Source organism: Canis lupus, chromosome 6, assembly GCF_048164855.1.
Source record: "Canis lupus baileyi chromosome 6, mCanLup2.hap1, whole genome shotgun sequence".
In the NCBI taxonomy this organism is placed as follows: domain Eukaryota; kingdom Metazoa; phylum Chordata; class Mammalia; order Carnivora; family Canidae; genus Canis; species Canis lupus.
Genome location: NC_132843.1, coordinates 31,228,443 through 31,255,270, shown reverse-complemented (window position 1 = coordinate 31,255,270; position 26,828 = coordinate 31,228,443). Strand labels below are relative to the sequence as shown.

Sequence of the window (26,828 nt, the reverse complement as noted above, 5' to 3'; positions counted from 1 at the left end):
GTTTTCACTTTTAAAATCAAAATAAGTGAATTTAGAAAGTTGTCTAAACAAACAAAAAAATCCTTTGTCTCTTTCCCAACACCCACGTTTGTGACCGATTTTATTCTTAGAGAAAGCCAAATCAGACCTTTCACAAAAGTTTCAAAACTGATACGACTATCTCAGCCCTTTGCAGCCTTGCTTTCCAAAAACTACCTGCTATTCCAAGATTAGCTGCTGTGTGGCGTTAGTCCCCTTCAAATGAACACGCTCTTGCTTCCTCCAGCTCCTACTCGGCTGCTTCCTTGCTTGAAAATGGTTCTCTTTTGCTGTCACTGTAACAAACGGTTCTAATTGCTGGGTTGACTGTTACGGTGGAAATTGCGGCAGTCCGCAGTTGAAGGCTTTCGCTCTGCTTTGGTAATGACACAGAGAGCCAAACTGCTCCTTTCCTGAAGGAATAAAGAAGATAATCTTGAAAAAAAAAAAAAGTAATAAATAATAAATCATTTTAAAAGCAGCAGAAAACAAACACACTTTCTGAATGGTTATAGTCTAATCTAATTGTAATGCATTTTCCTTCATGAAGGGATGAAAGTTCTTGGATATGTTTTCCTATATTCTTGGTGGTGATGATGGTGGTGGTAGTGTTTGTTTTTGTCTGTGAGGTAATACATGGTAGGCAATAATTTGGAATTGTAAACTTTCCAATTTATTTTCATGGCAATCTGTGAGATGTGTCCCTGGAGGTAGGCAAACAATTGCTGTTTTAGAGCTGAATTGGCCTCTCTCTCTCTCTCCTTTCTTACATTAGAAAGCATGCAATCTCATTTTGAGTAGGATTACAAAATTCCCAAAATCTAATAAAGTGCCAGAGGCATATTCGATGGTCTAAGATGGTCCATGTGTTATTGAAGAAACACACTATGATGGAAGAGGTAAAAACGACAGCAGTTATTGTCAGATTTTACCACCATAACTGAATTCAGGTTACAAAAAGGCAATCCCTAATTTGGGAATTTAATCAGATAGCAAGCACCAAGGACAGCAGCTGCTGTTACATTAGCTTGGATAAAATTATAGGGCCTATCAATTCTTATGCTTCAGGGCATAAGCTGATCACCAGCTGAGGTCAGGAGGAAATTTCCCCAATGGCAAGCTTGCACAGTTATATCCATTATAAGAGATTTAACAACCACCCCCAAAACATCTGATGTGATTCATTACCAAACAAATACAAACATATAACATGTACACATACTGATACACAAGCATATGCACATGAGAGACTAGATAGGCATGGAAGTGCGTACTGATCTAAGTGCCCAAGTCCTAGATGAGATAATGGGCTAAAGGAAACCCGCCTTCACATAGCCTATTTTGCTTATAGATACCTTTTGTCTTAACTCTTTTGTCTTAACCTGTAGGTGGTATGTTTTCAGTGTCTTCTCTCATTAGATGTTTACATCTGCTTATGTAAACTCAATCTTCTGAAATAAGTGATAGTAGATGGGACTGGTACTAGTTTTCTATAGCTGTATAACAAATTACTACAAACTTAGCAGCTTTAAAGAAAATAAATTTATTATTTCACTGTTTTTCTAGGTCAAAAATCCTGATATGGGTTAGCTGAATCCTCTGCTCAAGGCCTCACCAGATAGAAACTAAGGTGTCAGCTGGGACTCTGCCTCCTACCTGAGGCCTGGGGTCATCTTCTAAGTTCACTAGTTACTAGAAAAATTCATTTCCTTGAAATGGTAGGATTGAGGCCCCCCTTTCCTTGCTGCCTGTCAGCTGGCTAGGGACTATCTCAGCTTCTAGAGCTCACACATGGTTCCTTGCCCTATGGCCTCCATAGGCAATTTGCAACATGGAAGTTTGCTTTCTTTCAGGACAGATGGAGTGTGTCTCTTGGACTTCTCCCTCTATAATTGACCAGCACAGAGCCTTATAAAATATAACCTAATCAACGGAGCTGCTACTTCATCATATTCCCAAGTTCATTCCTATCTCAAGAGAAAGGAATTATACAAAGTATATTCCAAAAAAAGGGGGGGTGGAATTTGGAGACCATCTTAGAATTCTACCTAAGACAGTGCTCTAGTGAAAATAGGAAAGATCAATATTAATAGTGTAGGGTTACTTAATTTGGCTGACTCTATAAGGACTTGTTTTTACTATTAGATGGGGCCAGTCATTAATCTATTCTGTTATATCTATTAGCAATTGTCCACTAGGGAAGGACAGATCCTTGGCAAATTTGCAATTATAACTATATAAATAAAATTTTAGAATAGAAATTAGAGGCCATCTTGTTCAATAATTTTATATGGCCAATAAAGAAACTGAGACTCAACAAAATTAGCTAGTGTGACTAAATTGGCTCTGTCGTTTAAACCCAGGATGAGAGAATAGTTTTCCAGATTCCTAAAGAAATCACACAAAATTTAACTCCATTGTAATGAGTTACTACTGGGGTCTTTGCCCACATGGGAGTATTTACTCTCGCTCCTATAAATTTCCAGTGCCCCCAGATCTTTGTGCATTTTCACCCAACAAAACTACTTCTTTTGAATGATGAACATACATGGAGGTATCAGACTGATTACATTTTTCCTAATTACGATGGTAGTATCACTTTCACAGAAATACACTAAGCTAAAAAAAGAAATGATCTGTTAGGGTAGAATTTAATGTTAGAGCTAGAAGGAAAAGGTGGAAGCATGTGAATATGTATGTATGCACACATGCGTGTGCGTGTGTAATGATTTGTCCTGTTTGTGATGATTGTCTGTTTGAGGTCAGTTATCTAGTAAAAGGATGACTTAAAATGGGAGAGTAAAGAACTTTTCCTAGCTCATTTAATTGTACAGTGGGGTTTTCCATTTTCTCAAAACCTTACATAATCAGCTTTCCTGTAAACTAAGTTCTTATTGTTTCATGGGTAACTACCAATTTAGGGGACTCATTACACTCTATTGCTATGAACTACTGGCAAGGCAGAGGCCCTTAAAGCAGGAAGTGCTCTGGTCAGACTATCTTGGAATCTGCAAATAAAATGCTGAAATCTATCCTACTTTTTGTAAAAGTAATAAAATCCAGGGCAGTCCAGCCAGTTTCAACATCAAAACATCAACATCAAGACTTTCGCACAAGACTTTCGCACAACTTTCTTTTTGGATGCCTGTAATAAATGAAAATTTTGATTGAATAAATATCTGCCAGTGATTGAGAACAAGAGCAGGCAATGTTAGAGGCTGTGTTTGTGAAAGCCAACACTGAAGATGGAACTTCTCAAGATGTATTTTTATTAAACAGGTGTTTGTGCCTGTTATTTCAACTAAGACCACAATCCACATGTTAGTCATAATAGTTGAACTGACGGAGAAGGAGAACAAATATGGTACCTAAAGATCTTTATTAAGAAATGTATTTTGAAGGAAGGAAAGGAGGTAAGTTAGTTAGTTCTCTGGCTTGGGTGGTACTGTTATGAGGCCCACAAATTCCACCAACTTAATTTTCTTAGATATATATTTTCCTCTGCCTAAAACATATCATAGCCTTAAGAAAAGAGTGCATCAAACTATGTTATGTGTTCATCATCCTCATATTAGACAGGGAGAGGCTGTCATCTTCATTTGAGCTATAAGGAACTATTCTCATATTTCCTAAGGAATGTCAATATTTTAAACAAAATATTATCTTAACCTGAGGATGAACCATTTTCTCATCCAGTATACACACTGTCCTACACTAAAAGTAGGACATCAAGCACCCATCTTGACTACACTATCATGAAAGATATTTCTTTAGAAATACCATCCTCGGGCCGCCCACGTGGCTCAGAGGTTTAGCACCGCCTTCAGCCCAGGGCGTGATCCTGGAGACCTGGAATCGAGTCCCATGTCGGGCTCCCTGCCTGGAGCCTGCTCCTCCCTCTGCCTGTGTCTATGCCTCTCTCTCTCTCTCTGCGTGTGTGTGTCAAGAATAAATAAAATCTTAAAAAAAAAAAAAAAAGAAAAAAGAAATACCATCCTCTCAGTCCTGTTGTCAGCTTAGCCAAATCTTACCAGATCGTTCACTAGAGAGTCTGCATTTTGCTTTTCATGTAAATTTTTTTCTATTGAGCTCATAATGATTCTTCTACTTTCTGAACTCACAGAGCCTAAGTCTGGAAGTATTTATTTTAACTTGCTTTACTATGTTTTATCTTTGTTTCCTTAATGTAAATCTTATTTTGAAAAAGATTGCAAAATTCATTGAAAATGGGAACTTTGCCTCCCCAGTTTTTAGTATCTCCTATAATGCCTAGCATAATGTTAAGAAGAATAAAGACTTGTAGGAATGGAAAATAAGATAAAAATAGGAACAAATTATATTAAGTGGCCATTGATCTTTTTGTAATTGGGGTAGTGATTATTGTTACCCCTCTTTTTTTGTTCCTGTTGTTTCTGTTGGACTTGTTAGCTTGTTTGTTTGGTTTTTGCTTTGCTTAGCATATATGACCAGATTTGCATAGCATCGGCAAATTGCCCTAAATTTGATAACAGTTCATTATTTACCGCACCATTTTTGACAAAGCACACAGTATTTAAAAACAAAAGCAAAACTGAAAACTGTGAGGGGATTTAGGAGGGTAGATGCCTACCAACCTAACTGGACTCTGAGATCGAACTCTTGACTCTTCTCTAAGACTTAATAACTCAGAGTTTGCATATTTATTCCTAAGAGTTTCCTGAGAATCAGCAGGTAGTCAACATAATCATATTTTAAAAGCAACAGAGGAGGGATCCCTGGGTGGTGCAGCGGTTTGGCGCCTGCCTTTGGCTCAGGGCGCGATCCTGGAGACCCGGGATCAAATCCCACGTCGGGCTCCCGGTGCATGGAGCCTGCTTCTCCCTCTGCCTGTGTCTCTGCCTCTCTCTCTCTCTCTGTGTGACTATCATAAATAAATAATAAAAAAAATAAAAGCAACAGAGGAATTCACAATATAAAGGAATTCTATTGTTGGTTTTCTCTGAAGTGAATAATCATCTCCTAATATTTTGTTATCTTAATTTTTGTTAGAGAATTTCACATGCCAGGCTAATTAAGGAAAGGCACACCTGTAAAAAGCAGCCAACTAGATGTGGTTTCATTTGCACTGTTTTCCAGCATGCTAGCAACCAATAGCTTGGCCAGATCTCTAGTCACATACACCTTAAGTTTTAATGGTTACCATAGCAATGAAAAAAGGCATTACAAAATGCACAAGCTGTTAACATGTTGCAGAAGCCAAAAGAAAGAGCTAAGAATAAACTTCTGCAAATTCCTGATCGCACCACATTTAAGGAAAACTGCTGTTAAACCAACATCATGTCCCAGTCAAATAGCTCATTAATCTGAAGCCGAGCCTGCGTATCCCTCCCTTGGAGCTCTCCATCAGCTGGGGCTGGGCCATCTCCCTGTGAGAATATACGTGAGTATGTCAGAATGAGCAGGGGTGTGTGTGGAGCTGGCAGGGACAGGGAGACGGAGAAAGAGAATAAACAGGCTGCAAATTGAGTCTCAGCTCCTTCATCAACAAGAAAGAAAACCTTCATGTTTTCTAACAGAGATGACAGACAAGAGAATTTAAATGAATCTAATTTAGATAAATCTAAATTTTATTCAGTGAGTAAATCATTATAAACATAGACAGATAAGATGAGTGTTCTATTTGGTTTAGGTTTTTCAGACAGAACCCAGATATTTGGGCTACAAGGAAATTAAAAATGCACACCCATATAGTCCCCTGCCAGCAAGGAAGTGTTGCTCACTGAGCGGAAAGTGTCTTCTCAATGATGTAGTTTCCAGAATAAAGAAGGAAGAAAAAGAGGGTCCTTGGTTGGGAATATGACACAACTAAAGAAGACAAAGGGTAAGGTGCAAGCTTTCATATTTAAAGGGGCCTCGGTTCTAGAATAAATAGACAACTGGACAGAGAGGTAGAACTCTTGTTTACTGATTAGGCAGACAGACGATGAGGGAGTTAATGAGAGAGATGAAGCATCAAATATGATACAGAAATGCAAGGCTGATTCATGTGGTTTAACTGTGTGTTTTTTCCAGATTTATGGTTTCCAAGGAGGGAGGTCATTTGAGGGGGGAGGGGAGGGCAGACTGCCATTCTGAATTAACAGGCAGAATGTTGTAGGCCCCACCCTGGGGAGAGCCTTCCTTGTATACATTTCTCTTGAGGCAGAACTCTCATTGTTTCCCTTTGTTGCTCTGTTCACACTCTGGAGTGTCCCTGTGTTGTGCTGTCTGCCACCTCTGCTCAATTCTCTGCTGCCTGCAAGTCTGGTCCCTTTTCCCAGGCCTCCCTAGAGGCCTTCCAAAGGCCTGTCTCCACACCATAATCCACATCTCATCTCCCCCTTGCCTCCCAAATCCTAATGCATACTTGGTAGTGTCCACTTTTGGCTTGTGCTTGATTATAAACTGCTCCCTTGTCACCACTCTTAGAAGACTTTGAAGATCCAACTAAATTCATGATTTAACTATCAGGTCTTCCTCAGCAACCCTGATATCTCATATGTTTCAGCCTATTACTGTAGCCACTGAGCAAGGTCAATGCCCTAAAACATCTTCTTTCTTCTCTTTCTTACTTTCAATTTTACTTCCTCAGTTAAATTTTAGAGTTCTTTAGGACTGGGATTTCATTCTATTTTTTTGCAATGTTTCACCTAAAACACTTTGATGCTTCTACTGAGTACCTAATAAATGCTCAATGAATTGGCTTGTATTTTTTACCCCTAGGCCATGTTCTCTAGAATCACAGTATGTCTTGAAATTATAGTTTAAGACATTTTGTAAACTCAGACTCAAGTTCTAGACATATAGTAAATCAGGGTGAAACTCAAACTGTAATAAGATTATCTAATTTTTGCCAACAATTCATAGAATTGTAGAGCTGGAAGGGACATAGGAAGTCAACTACTCCAAATCCACTTATCTTTTAAAGCAAAGGTCATGATGCACAGTGAGGTGCCTTAAGGTCACATATATAGTTACCTAGATAAGAGTAGAAGTTGAATCCCTTGAGTCTCCCTTATGAATTTTTTCCCCAATGCCTTATTGCTTGCCATCATGGCACTCTTTTATCTCTGTGTTGCTTTATAAAGAGATTTGATATTATATTCAATATATACAGCACCATTGTATTTACTCCCCAGGATATATTTCCTTATCTGGTTTAAACTTTCCTGGTAAGAAAAAGTTGCCTGACATATCTCTCTAGCTGATAATATAGCCCAAACCAACTTATTCTTGTATGGTACTCAATTATTGGTTAATCAAAATTTGCCTTAAACCAAATACTATGTTAGGTCTGTGCGATACTAAGTAAAGTTACACCCGATCTACATGCTTAAGTGCTTTGTAGTCCAGTAGTGGGGAGGTCCAATGAGAAATGTTAATGAGGTAGCAAGACCTCTGCAAAGATCATGGGAAGGGATGTCTTCTGGGCTAATAACCAAGTACTAGAAGATGGTGGGCAGATAGAGACTGAAGGTAAAACATTCCTCAGAGTGGACTCAGCATGTGCAAAGAGCCAGAGGTTAAAAGGAACAATTTGAAAACTTGGAAGTAAATTTAGTTTAGTTCATGTACTAGGCTAAGAGAAAAGGTGGAGTCAAGAGGCAGGGAGTGGGCCATGGGAAGATTTATGGTCAATGTCATCACATTTCAGCCTTAAAATTATTCAGTATATAAACAGAGCAATGACATAATTATATTTATATTAAGAAATATGGGATCCCTGGGTGGCACAGCGGTTTAGGGCCTGCCTTTGGCCCAGGGCGCGATCCTGGAGACCCAGGATCGAATCCCACGTCAGGCTCCCGGTGCATGGAGCCTGCTTCTCGCTCTGCCTATGTCTCTGCCTCTCTCTCTCTCTCTCTCTGTGACTATCATAAATAAATAAAAATTAAAAATTATATTTATATTAAGAAATACTTTTGATGGCAATGCAAAAGAAAGCAGTGTCAAAAGAAAATTCACAGAACTTTAACTGATACGAGTATTTTATTAAATGGCAAACTGTTCACAAATGGGGAAACTTCAAACTGAAAGTAGTTGGAAGCTCTACTTAGCAGTTATAGCTCACTTTGTAAGGTGTGATTGTTTACTAGAAACTTATATTCCTTTTCATTGCATAAGCTTACTTGTTTGGAGCTGATTGCCTGGGAAGCTAAAAGTCACATTGACATGAGGAAAGCTTAAATTTTATTTATAGTTTGGGTCAGTGTTTGGGGAAAACAGGACAGTTTTAAATATTGGTTACATGACTGAGATTTTGCTCTAGGGATATATATTCAAACCATGGCCTCCTTTTTTGGCCAAGCTTTACAATAGATGTGGGCTCAGCAGACAAAAAGAAGAATTTGCAAATCTATTATAGTAACCCAGTGAGATATTATGAATTTGAGTCAACTTAGAAGCAATAGAAATGGAGACAAAGGGATTAAAAAGTCAAGTATTTACCAAAATAAAAATTTTACCAAAAAGAGGGAGCTGAAGGAGAATTTCAAGTCGACCCCAGGTTTCTGGTTTGTATCACTGTGAATGGTGGTGCCATTTTTTGAGAGGAACACAGAAATAGAGACAAATTTAAGGATGGATGTCATTAGTTCACTTTGGACTTGCGGGTTTTGATATGCCCACGAGAGGCTTCCAGAAAGAGATTAGACATCAGAACTTGGAACTCAGGGAAAAGGCTAAGGCTAGAAACATGTATGCCGTCCATATGGAGATGATGATGCACTGAATCATCATGGCACTGGCTCTGCCCCTCAGACTAATCAGAGACAAATTCCTAGAGAAAGCAGAGTATGTCTCGGTGTAGTTCCATCACATACACACATAACAGTGTGCTTCCTCTTGACGCTGGCCTTTTACTTGGGCTCCCTGTCTCCCACCCACTTACTTTTTCCTGTATATCTTTTTCTGAACTTAGGTTTTTAGAAACTTCATATGTAACTCAGCTTCCTATCCATATCCCCCGTGGGACCCTAGGAGATTGAAAAGTCTTCCAGAAAAAGGAATAAACCTCTAATGATATAATTTTATGAAAGAAATTAGTTCCTTTGCAGGTTAATGTAGGCAATAATAGCTGCTATTTATAGGAAGCCAAGGATGAAATTTGGACAGGGAGGGTATGCCCATCATAAGCATACTGCAAAGATAGATCTCAATCCAGTATGCATAAGAGAAAGAGCTGATGTTTCTATAACACTTACCATATACTAGAGATTGTTCTAAAAATTGTAAATAGTAATCCTCATAATAGACCTTAGCTACTATAATTTTCCAATTTACAGATGAGGATATTGAGTTACAAAATCGTTAAGTGACTTGGAGAAATTCTGCAGGTATAGGAGGTACATTCAATGCTAGCAAGTCTAACTCAAAATTCTGTGCTCTAATTGTTTATAGACTGAATTAATGCATAAACATTTATTAAATTAATGTTATATAGCAAAGATAAGATAGAGAAGCTAACTCAATATTTCTTGACTTGTAAGTCATTTAACTGTTGTACTTTGGTTCATGAATTGAAGACATTTTGGCCTGAGTGGGAGCCAGGAGAAGGAACTTTTCTATTTCCTATATTCAAATAACTTGGAAATATCATATGCTAAATAAAATGAGAAATTAAGGACTGGGGAAAATATTACTCCAATGTTAATACCAAAGGACAGCATAGGAGGAAGACCATGAGCTTGGTATTTGACCAACTGAGCTTTGATTTCTTTCTCTTCTTATTCTTCTTTCTTTTTTCTCCCCATATATCAGTCGGATAACCTAGGGCAAATTATTTTAGGTCTTAGAGACCCTTGATTCCTTCATATGTAAAATGGGATTAATGTTGCCTAATTCACAGAGTGGTTAGGTGAAGATTATGTGACACGATCCATCTAAAAACTCTAGTTCATAGCTGACAAATAGTGAATTTCCTATAAATATGTGCTATTACTATTATCTGCATTAACCCAATAAAAAAATCAAAAACCTGAGAGATAAATGTAATTTGTCAGATTATAATCACATATTCATGCATATTTTATTTTATCATCAAAACATCCCTGGGCAAAACATAGAGTAGGCATGTTATTTGACAAATGAGGCAATTGTGGTTCAGAGAGATTAAATTAATATCTCAAAGTCCCAAAGCTAGTAGTTTGCAAAGAATGACTACCTTAGGCCTCAACAATATGATTCAAAATAATCATTTTGCCTATCTTCTGCCACACTATAACATTGCCCTTAAACTTAAGTAATTTGACAGTCACTCTCAGCATTACTGGCACATGAGGAGTCAAGTTTCTAGAACATCTGTGCCAGGACCCATAACTCTTTGTCCTCCCACTTCCCATGTGCTACGTTTACAAGTCTACTCTATGAAATAGCATGATTTATTCTCACTTAGAAGGCAGACTACAGCAGATGGATTCTCCTTGGAGGTCTCCCACATCAAATACTGACTCATCCCAGCCCTGATGAGTTGTAAAATCTGATAAGATCACAGCCCAAAGAGGTATGATCAGTGTCCAAGTTGGCAACTGGGCCTGATTCCTTTGTCCACCAGAAGCAACCCCACCCCATGGGTTGTCCTCGTAGCCCACCAATGGCCCATCCTACACCATTCTTCCCACATCTACACCTCAGCTTCAAGGGGAAGGTTCCCATAAAAATCTTTAACCACTCTGCTCCTTTCCTCAGGCAGAGACAGTGAGCGCTCTCAAGCTGCTTTCAGCCTCCCAAATAAGTGAAATGTTTGACATGAAAGCATATGTTTTTTGGCAACTTTGTTTAATCCACATTTTAAAGGGAAAATTGAAACTCCACAAGGTGCGAAAGAGATTAGTGGAACGTTTCAGTATCTGGTGGAAAGCAGACCGTGTTCCCTCCTCCTTCTGTTCTCTTTTCCTTTTCCTTCATGTGCAGATATTTGCTTTATAAAAGCTGCCATAGAAATGAATCTTTTAATTAAGAATCTGAGCCACCTAACTGCAGAACAGAGAGAAATATCAAATGACACAGGATGTAGGAGCCATCTGCAAGGGAGATATGGCACATGTCTTCTCAAGAAAGATCACCACTCTCTGAAGTCATGTGCAGGTCGCAGAATCAAGGGTTCTAGGATTAGGGAAATTTGCTTTCTAAAGAGGTTACATTTCTTAACACAAGATACAAAATTACTCCCCCCAGGAAGAAAGTTATTTTGCCAGGTTTTGCTTATCATATTAGAGAATGCAGTGACATAGGCAGTTGCTTTGAGGAATCACTTTTCTAGAAGTTCTGACTGGACTGGTTTGAAAGATTTACAACTTTGGGCTCCAATTCACCTGAAAAATCCATGTAGATGTCCCTTGTATAAGTCAAGTTTGGAAGGGCCTAAGGCTACACATAGAGGTACTAGTAATGTTAGGAGAGCAGAAGAAGATGAAGGGAAAGTCATCCATTTCTTTACCACCCCCAGGTGTATTGGTCCCACATGTACTCTGACCTTACTATCCCAACAACGACCTTGTCCCATTGGGAAGGGGATAGCAGAAAGCTAATATTGGAGACCTATAGCCAATTTTCCTAGTAAGTCACTGAATTAAGATACAACCCCTAGAATGAGTCTCCACTATACAGAGTTAAACTCCATTGGTTCTGAAAATAGAGTTTTGCATTTAGAGTAAATTACGAAACTGTTATTACATTTGAACTTTTTTGTTTTTTACAATTAAGCAATAATTTGGGAAGCATCAGGATGATTTGGAAGGCAATATTGAGAACACATATCTGGAATAAGATTGTATGGATTAAAATCTGAGACTCCCCTCAACCTCCCTCAGCCCAAAACACACATACCTTACTATGTGATCCTGAGCAAGTACCTAAACCTCTGTTTCAGAATTTTTAAATGGGTATAACAATTGTAAAAATCTTCATCCTAGTAATTTATGACTATTAAAAGAATTAATAGAGGCAAAGGCAATTAGAATATACATTGCATAAATGAAATGCATAATAAATACTAGGTAATTTTGTTATTGTTATTATTTAAAGACTTCAAGCTAGGTTTTCTTGCATTTTTTTATTGTAAAATATACATAACATAAAACTCACCATTTTAACAATTGAGTGACATTAGGTACATTCACAGTGTTGTGCAAACATCAACACTATGCATTTCCATCATCCCTAAAAGAAACATACCCATTAAACAGTAACTCCCAATTTCTCTCTCCCACTAAACAGCTAGTAACTCTATTTTACTTTGTGTCTCTATGAATTTGGCTATTGTAGGTACCTTACATAACTGGAATCATACATATATCCTTTTATGCCTCTCTTTATTTGGAATAATGGTTTCAGTGGTCCTCATGTTGTAGCATGCATCAGAATGTCATCTCTATATAGCTGAGTAATATTTCATTATATGTACATACCACATTTTGTTCACTCATTCATCTGTTAATGGACACTTAGGTTTTTAGGTTTTTCTATATTTTGGCCTTTATGAAAAATAATTTGTGAAAAATTGGTATACAAGTACCAGTTCTGACTCCTTTTTTCAATTTCTTTTGATATCTACCTAGATGTGGAATTACTGGGTTATCTTATAATTCTATGTTTAACTTTCTGAGAAAGACTAAACTATTTCCACAGTAGGTATACCCTCAGCAATGCATAAGGATTCTAATTTATCCATAGCCTCATTAACACTTGATATTTTTCTTTTTTTGTAATAGTCATTTTAATGTGTGAGAAATTGTATCTTGTGGTTTCGGTTTTTGCATTTCCCTAATGACAAAAAATGTTGAGCACCTTTCCAGGTGCTTACTGAACATTTACATATCTTCTTTGGATACATGTCCAAGTCATTTGTTAATTTTTAAATTGATTTGTTTTGTTGTTGTTGAGTTATACATTATCTTTATATATTCTGATTTTTTAAAGATCTTATTCATTTATTCATGAGAGACAGAGAGGGAGAGAAAGAGAGAGGGAGGGAGAGGGAGGGAGAGACACAGGCAGAGGGAGAAGCAGGCTCCATGCAAGGAGCCTGACATGCGACTTGATCTCGGGACTCCAGGATCACACCCTGGCCCGAAGGAAGGTGCCAAACTGCCCAGGGATCCCCCTATATATTCTGATATTAATGTCTTATCAAGTATATTGTTTACAAATATTTTTCTCCCATTCCGTGCTTGTCTGTTTAGTCTTTCAATAGTGTCCTTTGAGGCACAGAAAGTTTTAAATTTTGGTGAAGTTCAATTATCTCTTCTTTTCTTGTGCCTTTGGTATCCTGTGCCTTTGGTATCCTGTCCAATAAATCAATGCCATGAAGTGTTTCCCATCTGTTTTCTTCTAAGAGTTTTAGGTCTTATATTTAGGCATTTGAGACATTTAGACTTTTTTGTATGATTTTAGGTAAGGATCCAATCATTCTTTTGCTTTGGATATCCAGTTACTCTAGCACCATTATTTTAAAAGATTATCCCTTTTCCACTGAATAGTTTTGGTATCCTTGCAAAAAGTCAATTGACCATATATCCAGGTTTAGTTCTGAGTCTTATATTCTATTCCAGTAATCTATATGTCTGTCTTTATGTCAGTACAACTGTTTTGATTACTATAGTTTTGTAGTAAGTCTTTAATTCAGGAAGTGTAATTTCTCCAACTTTGGTCTTCTTTTTCAAGATAATTTTGACTATTTGGAATCCCTTGAGATTCCTTATGAATTTTAACAACACTTTTTCTATCTACAAAACCAGCAACAGCAAATCAAGTCCTTCTCAAGCTGCCATCTCTCTGGTTCTCTCATCTGCCTTCCTTTTCCACTTGTAAGGACCATTGGGATCACATTGAGCCTACTTTCAAAATCCAGAATAATCTATCTCAAGGTAAGGTGATTAGCAACATCAATTCCCTCTGGAATTGAACCCCACCCCCTTTGTCAGCCTGATTTTAGGTTCAGGTTCAGGAGATTAGGAACATTTTTGTACCTACACAAACATTAAATATTTTTAAACATATATATTTACATTTTAGAGCTAGAAAGAGCCTTGGCCAAATTCTTCATTTACAAAGAAACTAAGGATGAGAGAAAGGAGATCACTTTGCCAGGCCTATCCTCCTAGACAACCCCATTAAATATCCCCAGAAATGGGATGCCTGGGTGGCTCAGCGGTTTAGTGCCTGCCTTTGGCTCAGGCCTGATCCTAGAGTCCCAGAATCAAGTCCCACGTCAGGCTCCCTGCATGGAGCCTGCTTCTCCCTCGGCCTCTCTCTCACTCTGTCTCTCATTAATAAATAAATAAAAATATTTTAAAAATATATCCCCAGAAACTACTAACTAGGTAGATCCCCTCTCATTTCCAGCCTCTTTAACAACAGCAGAATCTCATCCTTTATATTGAAAGATCCAACTACAGCTATGATTGTTAAAAATTTCTATCATTTGCATGCACATGACTATGATAGAGTCTAATTCCTAATAGACTCACTGATAAAATACCTAGGGGAAAAACCCAGAAAGTAAGTCAAAAGTAAGTCAAATTCTACAATATTCTATAAGGAATCCTGCAAGGATCCTAAGATACATGACTGTCAGATGTGTTTGTCTGCTTATCAATTCTTAGTAGAAATGGGTAACTTTCTGCTAATAAAGACCTCCCAATCGTATTAGTCTCTCACCTGAGCAGGGGATACATAAAGCATTTTAATCTTGCCTATTTACAGTAACAAGGAAATATTCCTTCTTTTCCTCTTTAAGGCCCTCGTTTATTTACTCTGTTTTGACTCTCGTATTCAGGAAAAAGCATGTTGATTCTGACAAATGACAGTAATTACAAAATCTACAAATCACATATAGAAATAGACACTTTGTTTTAACTCACGTTTTCAGCATTGCAGATAGTCTGAAAGCACTCAAAATATATTGAATGAAAGTTTAAGGCTATAAAAATTAAATGATAATTGCATTATTTTCTTCTTAAGATAAATGTAATTGAAGAGCTGTAAGTGTGTTCTTTATTTTAAAATATGATTAGGCCATTTTGGAGCCCATAGAGGAGTGAACAATCTAGAAAATATGAATCACTTTGAAACTTAGAGTTTATGAACAACATGAACCACCTTTATCAGAATTATAAAATTGGCAAGTGCAAAAACCATAGTTGATGGTATCACATTAGTCAACCAATATGATGTGTTTGCTCAGGAGTTTGGAGGCAGTGACTATGCCTACTTGCTTCAGTTTTTGAAAATCAAATGATAGAATATTAAAGTTGAAAATGAAATAACAAATACAATTCTAATGTTTTATAAGCAAAGAAGTTAAAGCTCCCCGAATTTAGGTGACTTGCGTAAGGTTTTGAATTTGTGTTAGAGTATGGATGTTTGTTAAAGATTTTAATACTTTTTATCATATACCTACCCAAACCTAGCATGTTTGTTCACATATGTGCTTCAAAGCACATTTGATGATCTACTAATTCCTATCCTATGCTCAATTCTGTGCTAAAAGGAAGATCATGTTCTTGTTCTTAATGAATTTAGAATCTAACTCAAGAAACAAAACAAACTTAAAATGGAGACAGTATAAGGCACTTGATAGTAAGAAACATGAGGTAATTTTCTTAGTTCAGAATTCTTTGCTTACCAAGAATATTTCAGTATCCTCATAATTCTAATTCCATCTTTTCCATTGTACCCAGAATTATCTTTCCAATGTCTCAAGAATTATTTTTCCAAAATTTGTATCTGACCAAGTTTTATCCAGTTAGTAGTTGTGCATGCTCTCCACCACATATCAGACACTCTGCTTGCTACTTCCTTCCATTCTTCCCATCTACTTTTCCTTGGCCATCTCATACCATTCGTTATTCCCTACCTGGGTCACACCATTGCATTTTTCTGTTTTATCCATGTTAATTACAGAGCTAGAGCTTCAGACTAACAGATTATTTGAGTTGGATAAATCGCTATTGAAGTATCTTGTTTTCATCATTTGATCTGGAAAATAGTGTTTAATTGTATATTCTTTACAGATTTTTTTTTTTGCAGCTTCTTTATACACAAACATTCTAAGACCCTGTGATGAAGACTGGCACTTATAAGGGTGTAGCATATAGGACATTTTTAGCCATTGATATAGTTGGGGAAGATTTCCTATAGGAGATAAGTATAGAGAATGAAGATATAAATTAGGAGATGTGTCGTATAACTACTAAATTTTTCAAAAGTGATTTTAAGATGGTCAAGACATGGTCTTCACACATTTCAAAAGACTAAAATGCAATGAGATCACACCTTAGTCTTCCCCCTTGAACTTTCAAAACCTGCTAGTGGTTGCTCTATTACATCTCCTTTATGACATTTGCTAACATGCCAATAATGACCCAATATTTTATCCAGGGTACCACAAAGGCCACACGGTAGATAGGGTACCAGATATATGATCAGAAAGTCCCTTATTGGGCTTACAATTCCCATTGAATCCCTTATTTTGAGACTTCCAAAAAACTCCCAAACCCTTGCTCCTGGCCAACCTGCTTCTTTAAGATAGCTTTCCAGGGCCTCTTTCCCTTTTTTCTTGCCAGAAGACACAGCAGTGTTCTCCAAAAACCAGAGGTACTTCAATTTGGAAAAACTGCTTGATTCTAGGAATGCTGAAGGAAATTCCTCAGCCTAATTAATGTTTTTACCTGTGACACAGTCTTAGTGTCTTTCCAATTACATCTGAGGTTTGTAGTTCACAGCTTTAACAGTGTAAGGATACCCACACTTCAGCTTTTTATAAAGCAATGTCCAGCTCCAGTTCATCTTTATGAATTTTAAAAACCTGCCCATAATTCCACTGAGTCCTGCAGTATACTGTAATCAGTTTATTCAACCTACCGTACAAAAATTTACTTAGTTATACATGAGTACATTTTATCAATTATTGATTTATGAATGCTAAAGGTATGTTCCAGTCAGCATTTTTGCACTAGGATTTTATCATCTCCAATGCAGCAACAATCTGCTCTAGTAACACAGTCTCTACTATTTAAAATTCCAGGGATCCCTGGGTGGCGCAGCGGTTTAGCACCTGCCTTTGGCCCAGGGCGCGATCCTGGAGACCCGGGATCGAGTCCCACGTCAGGCTCCTGGTGCATGGAGCCTGCTTCTCCCTCTGCCTGTGTCTCTGCCAGTCTCTCTCTCTCTCTCTCTCTGTGACTATCATAAATAAATTTAAAAAAAAAAAAAAAATTCCACACCTTCCAATCTGATTACTCCATTAACTATTATGTTCCCCATGTTGTAGAGATTTTAAGGTAATTAAATGTCTCCCAACAGTTCTAGGCCTTTGTCCATGGGCTCTTACTCTTGTTTGCAGTTGTGAACCCAGTGAGAAGCAATTGTCAAAACTTTGGACTGTGGTGAGAGCATATAGCAACTGCCTTAACAAGCACAACCCCTTGGGGAAGGGAGTTGCATTCACAATTAAAGGGGATACCAAACTTTGGCTCCAGATGCTCCCCACCAAATTAAAATTCTTCATCTAACCTACTTCTCTTCAACTTTTGCGATACATTTTCTTTCTTGGCAAGATGGTGAATTTCCATGGATTCAACTTTCACTGAAAGTTAATGACTCTTAAATGTCTCTATATATTCTAAAGAGGTGCAAAACTCACCCAGGTGAAGCCATACTCTCTGTCTTCCCCTTCTACACCACTACTCCTTTAGCCTTACCATGTATCAGATCTCAAAAATCAAAGGATCCTGTTTTTGAAATTTCTCTCAGTCAAGCACAGATCTCTCCTTTCTCTGTTTTGTTGTTGTTGTTTGCTTGGACTCTGGTCAATTTGTGGAGATTAAGAAGCATGAATCTAGAGCCAATGGCCTGATTCTACTTTGGTCAATTCACTTAAGTCCCTGGACTTCCAACTTCCTTGTGTATAAAACAGAGAATATGAATATTTGCCTTCTAGAAATGTTTCAGGAATTTAAGGTATTAATACATATAGCAGGCTTTGAATGTTGTGTATAGCAAGCATCAATAAAAAGCATCTAGTACAGTCATTATCTGAAATGTTTCCTAGAGTCCCTCATGTCACTTTTTCCTGTGCAACCAATCAACTCTTCTCAGTAGAGTGAATATGGTACTGCTAAGACAAAGATGTGTTCAGCAACCTCCTCCCCATGACCACATACCTGCTCTGTATTTCTCAGCTTGTGGTTGATTGTTCTCATTGTTGTATCCAAAGTGCTTCACATCTTGGCTTTGATACTCCATCCTCTATTCTTAGAAAATACCTTGCTCTTCCACCTTTCTGCACTTTGTTCATTCTAGAGTTTATGTTGGAAATGCTCAAAGGATCCCTTTTTTGCCTCTCAAAACCCATCTTGTCTTTCAAGACCAAGTACAAGCATCACTTGCCTGAATCATGCCCTGCCTCTCCCCTCAATCAGAATTAATTTTTATCATGTTTAAACTTCCACAGCATTTTTAGCTTACATTGTTATAGCACTTAACCACAGTAGGAATTGCACTATGGTTATTTGTGGACAATTATGCCTCCCCTCTTATTGTGACTCCCAGATCAGAATGCTAAAGATGCTGTCCTACCCAAGTGGGATAACTTTCTCCCCATGTCCAGCAAAGGACATTTTATTTCCTGTATGTGGAATCATATATGTTTTAGTTTCCATCTCTAATTTGCTAAGCAACTATTTGCAAAATGCACCACAGTTATATTTTTTAGAACTTAAAGAAAAATAAGTTGAAAGAATAGAAGTGTTCCTAAGAGGATAAGAGAAGGAGTGTTTGCTATTAGGTAAGAAGGGTGGCAGAAGGGAGCAGTGATACTATTGAAGATATATGGACTGTTTCTAACTCTTCCCTAATTTCTACCTTTGAACTTAATTCTAAAATAAGATAGTTTGTTACATTTATAAAGCACATTTGGATCTTAAAATAATCTCATGAGGTAGACTTGGCCAATACTATTCTCATTTAACAGGTGGAGAAACTAGGTTTCTAAGAAGCCAAGTATCGGGATCCCTGGGTGGCGCAGCGGTTTAGCGCCTGCCTTTGGCCCAGGGCGCAATCCTGGAGATCCGGGATCGAGTCCCAAGTCGGGCTCCCGGTGCATGGAGCCTGCTTCTCCCTCTGCCTGTGTCTCTGCTTCTCTCTCTCTGTGTGACTATCATAAATGAATACAAATTAAAAAAAAAAAAAAGAAGCCAAGTATCATGTATAAACTGACCAAGCTAGAAATTGGTAGAGATTAGAATAGAACCAGGCTTGCCCCATAGTTCAGATACCACACAGAATGGTGCTCTATAGGCCCAAATACACATAGGAAATGAGGAAATGGAGCCTCAGAATAAAGGCTATTCCTCCTCTACTTTCCTTATAAGTTGATTTTTATGGACATTGAAAGGAGAATATTTAGGTTCTCTCACACTGTGTGTTCACAAAGCATTAAAACAGTATATCAAAAAGTGAAACGATCAATCAGCAAGCCTACTTTTATTATTTGCTAAATTATTTTGACTGCATTGACAGCTTACATGGAATAGAAGAGATTTTTTTTTTCTAACAAACTATAGCTATCTTTCACAACCCAACTTAAGTTCTATCTCAGCTATGAAAATTCTTCTGACTGCTGAGGCCGGCATTGACGTTTCTCTCTTCTGAAAGTATGAGTAACAGATCACAGTGAGAGTATCACAGTGAATAAAATAGAATCTCCATTGTTCTCTTATTTTCTAATAATAAAACTATGATATGTTACTTTTGCTTACTAACTTAAAGTAATAAAAGACCATTACATATATATTATCTTGTTTACTTAACAGACTGATCAGTAGATGTTGTATAATAAAGAATTTATCTGGCCACTTACCCTGGTCTTCCAGAAGACACTTTATTGGAATTTTTTAAGTGATAGAGGTTTCTTTGTTATTCATGTTGTGACCCTGAGGCCACATCTGAGTTTATGCTAACAAAGTAATGTATGATGGGTCTCTACATAGTTCAGGTTGGAAGCCAGCCATGCCGTAGATAACCACCATGTTTTAGAGTGTTGGGACTTTAAGCCATGTGATAGCAACTCAACCTCTCAAATACTAAAGAGGGAAATAGGGATGAAAATTGAGTCCAACCACATGGCTGACAGTTAAATCCATCACATCTGTGTAAGAAGCACCAGTAAAGGGCAGCCCGGGTGGCTCAGTAGATTAGCGCCGCCTTCAGCCCAGGGCATGATCCTGGAGTCCTGGGATCGAGTCCCACATCGGGCTCCCTGCATGGAGCCTGCTTCTCCCTCTGCCTGTGTCTCTGCCTCTCTCTCTCTCTCTCTCTCTCTCTGTGTGTGTCTCTCATGAATAAATAAATAAAATATTAAAAAAAAAGAAGCACCAGTAAAAGCTCTGGACACTAAAGCTTGAGTGAGCTTCTGGTTTGTGAACATACTGAAGTGTTAGGAGGATGATATGCCCGATTCCAAGGAAGGAGACATGGAAGCTCCATATTCAGACCATCCTAGACTTCACCCTATGGATCTCTTCTTTTGGTTGGTCCCGATTTTTGTTCTTAATAATAAAAACTGTTATCATAAGTAATGGCATTTTGCTGAATTCTGTTAGTTGTGCTAGTGAATTATTGAACCCAAGGTGGTAGTGGGAACCACAAAATTTGTAGCCAGTTGGTCAGAGGTTGGGTGACCTGAAAACCTGAGAACTTGTGATCATTGTCTGACATGAAGACAGACTTGGGCATCCGTTTCCTCAACTTGTGAGGTCTGCACTAACTCCAGATAGTGTCAGAATTGCATTTCAATATTAAAATAGGGTGACAAACCATGGAAAAATCAGAGTAAACTTTCACAGATATAGTAACTGAAGACAAGAGAGTTTAGGTAATTTGTCCCAAACCAAACAGCAAGTAGGAGTGAATTAGTGCTAGACTTAATTGCATCGTGTTTATTACTCTTACCTACATTATGCTCTCTGCCAATAATGTATTCTAGCTTTACAGAAGTTAAAGGCAAGGATATGCAATCTGTCCCTTTGTTTGCATCTAACACATTGACGGCTTATGTTTAGACAAATACAATAATAATATAAATATTCTTATTGATTAAGTTCATGAACTTCTTAGTTAAATGTTTCTGCATACATTAAGTTCATGAACTTCTTAGTTAAATGTTTCTGCATGGTAAGAATCCTTACCATGACTAAGATTACATTTAGGTAGAAAGGAATCACGTAAGTTGGAGGGGGTACAAGAGAAAATGGGTGTAAGTAATTGGCAAACATGGGAATAGTAGATTCCTGATTTGTAGCCAAAATAGGATTTCTGGTGGGCTGAAAGACTTTTGAAAATACTTTGTGAGGTTGTCTCTCTGTATAACTAATCTTGTTTGTATTCAAGGATGTTGAGAGTATATTTGGCCTGTTTCCTGAGAATGGTGTGCATGATCAATAATGTGGTGCTAATTACACTGAAAAACAACCATTTACTCCAAATTCTGAGCATATATATCTGAATCTGAGCCATACATTGTGGGATTCATCCTCATCGGTTAGATGACCCTAAAATGAGATCACCTACGTGTGCTCCAAAGGGAATTGAACCTTCTTCGTAGAATTGATATTGGCCCCAGTAGCCACTTGGACTTGATTAGAACAGATCTGATAGAAATGAGAGGGGTCATCATCCATAAACAGGGTCTGTCTCCTTGAGATGTCTGATCCTCTACCAAATCTATCCCTATGATGCTCTGATAAGAATGTCATTTGAATTCACACAACCATTTTGCCCTTGGAGATGGAAAGAATACCCCTGAGAAATTAGCTTCCAAAGAAAACTATCTCGAGCAATTTTTTTTCTTTTTCTATAAACGCCTTCAGATGCATATTTTCCTCTATTAATCTAAACTTGTACAAATTAGCAGTATGATGATGTACAAGCTGAACAATAGGATAATTTTTTTTTTTACTTCAGTCATGTGTTTTCCTTTCATGGCCTGGTTGCCAAGGGTGTGTAATCTACAATCCTGGCATTTCTTTTTAATTCTATGAGCCAAAATCCATCATTTCTGAATATTTTCAAGACAGAGAATCTGAAAGGTTTATTCTGATCATTAATCAGCCCCCTCCAATTAAGCTCAATTATACCCTATAATCATTGCTATAATTATTGATTGATTAATCTTTCAACCATTAATTAAAAGTCTTAATTAAACTTTTTCTGATGTTATTTAAGCTAAAATATAATGATTATACAATTTCCCCAGTATATGCAACATGTCCTACTAGCCTTATGATAAAGTCATAGTCTACTAGTTATGAATCACTCACTAATAGAATCTGAAAGTGAGTGAAATAATCCTCATACACTCTGCACACATGTGTATTTGTGTGGACACACTCAAGTTCATGGGCAAAAAATTGAGGAAGGTAGACTATGCAGAATAGTTAAATATAATAAGAATCCTGGAACTATGTAGATGGAGGTAGCCTTCTTCACAAACCTAATAAGCTGGAATCAAGACATGGATAGGTCAAGAAAAAAGTAAATTTGCAAGGTATTCATTTTTCCCATGTACCAGCCAACCTCCTAGCCTTACTCGTGTCTTTGTAGGAAAGAGACAGATTTTAGTTTTGTAAAGCTGCCAGTATGGACTTTGTAGGGAGCTGGATTTACTGCTTTGGTGAAAAAATAGATAGGAAATAGGGAAAAAGAGCAAAATATAACTCTCAGCAGAGATACTATTCCAAAAAAGCACTTTGGATTGTTCATCACATTTAATCCTCTCAAAAACCTTAAAGGAATAATTTATGTCCATTTTATAGATAAGGAAATATAGCTGGAGAAGGAATCGATTTGAACCCACACACATCAAACTTTTATTTTATCATAATATTCATCATGCTCTTATGGGATATGCTGGGAAAAATAAACAAACAAAAAACCCTATAAATACCTGTTTAATAGAAGAGGATACTTTTGGAATCACATGAATCGGGTTCACATAGAAACTCCATTGATAGCTTGTGCCCTCGCCCAAGTAGCATAAACACTTGGGGTCTATGGTTCGTAATTTATATATTGAAAATAAAAACATACCTTGCCTGATTTTTATTTTCAGGATTGGTGACAATGGCTAGTATGAGAGGGTCTTCATCAATGCTAGATATCCTTTGCTTCTTAATGTACTCTTTTCCTAAAATTACTAGATCTTGTTTTTAGTCCTTGTTCCCTACTGACCACTGTCTGACCTTAATTCAGATATTCCCCCATCCACATACTCCACTCCCCAGCTCTGTCTTTTGGGTCTCATAGAATGTTAGTAGTTGCAACAATCTTAGGAATTCCATAGACTAGTGCCCCATGCCATGATGAGGATACTGAGGTCTGGAGAGGGTTAAGGCCTTGCCTATGGTTGTACAGCTAATTACTGACAGAATCAGGTCTCTAGACTCCCAGTTCAGAGAGCTCTTTCCACCACTCCACATTGTCCCTCAAGCTAACATTTGCCCTACATTTTGTACAGGGTTGTCATGAGGATCAAATATGATTAAATATGGGAAAGTGCTTTAAAAAGTGCAAAATTATGCACAAGAGCAAAGCATTACTATTAATGGGCTCCTTACTTGGCTTCTTTGGGTAGAAATGGAATGTTATTTGAAGTGGCTTTAAAGGTTTTTTAAACTATGAAATGCTCTGAAGCCATATTATTGCATGAGAGTACCAGGACATGAAGAGGAACCAGTGATGTACTTCTGTTATGTGAAATTCTATTATGGGTTGGATGTGTTCCTGACATGATTCAATTGCAAATAGCTTATTTCAGGGGGCAGCGGGATCCCAGCAGACTCCATTAAGGCAATGGAGAGGTAAGACAGGACAGGTAAAGAATACAATAACTGGTATGCTATTAAGCCAGTTACTACTTTGGGCAACTGGAGTTCCCTCCTCCCCCTACTGGAAACACTGGAAATCAGCTTTAAGAGTGTATATCAGAGGTATCCCACTCAAGCTGATAATCAGGGTATTTATCCACAAATTTCCATCACCCTTTCATTAAGGACATCTCACATAAGGCATTAACTCACCTGTACTTTGCTCACAGGACTGAGTGGGTATCTATGGGCAAAGAATACTCTGAGGCAAGTAGTTGCCAGTGCTTCTCGTTCAAATCTGGTAAGCTTGCTTGAAAATCTGGTGAGCTTGTTTGAGGTGATATGAGCCTTCAGCATCAACAACCCCTGTTTTTGTGATCCCGTAGAAGAAACCAAGCTCTCTGTTTTCAAGATGTCAGCCAAACCTGTCTTTACATAGGTTGTCCTGATTTAGGTCAAATTAAAGGACTATATAAATGAAGATTGCTTGGGGCATGAGAATAGTGGAAAAGATGTTTGTGGATGGCAGGGAAGCCTGGGTTCATGAAGACTGCCTCTGTTTGTTGCACCTTATAATCTATGTTTTCTGAACAAATACTGTGTCTCCGATGGCAAGTCAGTTGTTGGTGCTCAAACATAAGCTGGAAAATGAGATATTATTGCATTGCCACCAGCAAACTTCTAGGTCTCTTTTTCTCTGGATACCTTCCTAATATCCCCTGCTGTCAGAAATACCTTACCAGAACTGCCAACCTGGGTTAGTATCCCTCTGTCGTGCCCCCTCATTATTTCTTATAAGCCTTTCCATTTCTTAGTCTTTGGCTTTCATTTAGCTCTTAGACAAAAGTAACAATATGAGAAATTTATACATGCAAAGATGTGAATGCTAGGTAAGAATTCATAGTATTTTTCTTTCCAGAAGTTTGCATGTTTTTACAGTAGATTCCTAGAGTTCTGAAAAAATGAACTAAAAAACATGAATGCTTAATGGTGACCTTCAGGCACTAAGAAGGGAATCAACTACTCTATGCCTTTAACTCTGTTAAGGAGCCATTGAATAATGTAGCCTGGAAACCTTTTTTTCAAGGTAGCCAATTGAGGAAAACATAGACATCACAGAGAATTCAGTCATTCCCTTCACCTGGAAATTCTATTCCTTGATTGCAGAGCTGATCCCTAAAGGATCAGTTCAGCATCTCCTCCTAAAGTTGGCCTGTAATACCATCCCTTACTCATATTCATTTTTATTACACATCTATAGCACACACCATACATTTTTCATTTTTTGCTAGTGCTGCGTGAGTTATACTGTCACCCCCCACAACCAGGCTGTAAGTTGCTTGAGGGCAAGAATTGCATTTTGTTTATTTCAAACTAGTGTTAAGACCTCATAATTTGCTAAGCCATTGCTAGAGGTGAGCATTCACACACATTCACTTTTTTGCCCTATGCAACAGATTTGTGAAGTGGCTATTAGGCTAATCAGGCTGACTGAGAAGTCAGGTGTAAGGAGATGAAAAGACTCTCTCCAACATTTCTATACTCTCTTTATGATGCCTAGTGTGCCTCATGCAAGATGTGGAGCAGAGTTGGAACTTTTATGTTTTCTTTCACAAAATGAATGTCACATGCCATGATTTCCCCATTACTCAAGTATCATGTGACTTCCTGTAAAGTATAACAAGTGTTGCTCTGGAGTTAGAAGAGCCATGCTTAAGACATTGCCCTGTCACTTACCAGCTCTATGCAAGTCTGACCCTCCATGTCATTGCCTGTAAAGTGAGCGGATGCTTGTTCTACCCCTCTCGTAAAGTTTTATAGGCTCAAATAAAATAATGAATGTGGAAGCACTTACCATAGTTAAGTACTTATCACAGTTATTATGACCATGAACTTTGGAGTCAGACATGAGGTTAAATACCTGCCTATCACTACCATTTGTGCAAACTTGAGCAAATTACTTTCCCTGTCTCAATTTTTTTCCTTTAAATAAGAATAATAATTTTTTCAGAGTAGTTTTGATGATTAAATGGGATCATACTTGAAATGGCTTATGAAATGTTAAATATTAATAAATGTTAGTTGTTTGGTTATTGTGCTATCATTGTCATTATTATACATTTCTAAGTAAATATATGCCACTATTATAGATATAACATTAATGTAATAGAAAAATATTGGGCTTTAGATATTCATGAATTGGCTTCTTATCCTGGTCTTATTTTGGCAAATTATTTCATATAACACCAGTGCAACTCAGCTTCCTCAACTGTAAAAATAAAAATCATATGCACCTCATAGGTTTCTGTGAGTGTTAAATGAGATGACATATAAGCACGTAGGGAAATATCTGGTGATTCCATGACAACCAAAAATTGGATTCTCTTCCAATATTTTAGATATGGGGTCAATTTTCAATGCCTTGAAGACTTCAGGGTAACATTATTGACATTTCTCTATGATGTTTTATAATTTTTAGTATATTTCTCAAGCCTACAAAAGTGTGTAACCTAACAGATATCAAAAATCACAAAATACACTTCGTTGTTAGGTATAGAAGTATTAAAATTATTCTGAAAACATGTACCATTTTTTAAAAAGTAGAGGGAAGGGCTATCTTTCTGATAATGGTCAAGGGGTAGGGATACTATCATCAAGAGTCAATTTCTTTTATGGCAAATAGACTCGATGTACCTTGATATATGATCCCTCACTGGGCAGGTGTTGCTGCTGTGGAAATGCTGCAAAGCTTATGACAGATTTTGGACAATAAATGAAGTGCCAGCTAATGGATAAAAAATATGGTCTACTTTATAAACTCACTTGTGTCAGACACTTAAGTTGCTCCTAAGAGTGACAGGGATCAATAATGGGCAGAAAATTCCAATCATCAAATAAACAGATAAAACCTCCAATACCCAAGACTTA

At 37.5% G+C, this 26,828-nt stretch overlaps 1 long non-coding RNA gene across 3 annotated transcripts in view; it reads left to right on the top strand.

Annotated features, from left to right (window-relative positions):
- Positions 1 to 5,246: 5,246 nt before the first annotated feature.
- The window catches only part of LOC140635179 (uncharacterized), a 312,797-nt gene continuing 291,215 nt past the window's right edge, over positions 5,247 to 26,828 (top strand). For 2 of the 3 annotated variants that reach the window (XR_012032517.1, XR_012032519.1), the window contains exon 1: positions 5,247 to 5,437. This is a non-coding gene — a long non-coding RNA (uncharacterized lncRNA). Of the gene's footprint in view, positions 5,438 to 5,556; positions 5,879 to 26,828 lie in introns of those variants that run through there. The other variant, XR_012032518.1, reaches the window with a different exon arrangement.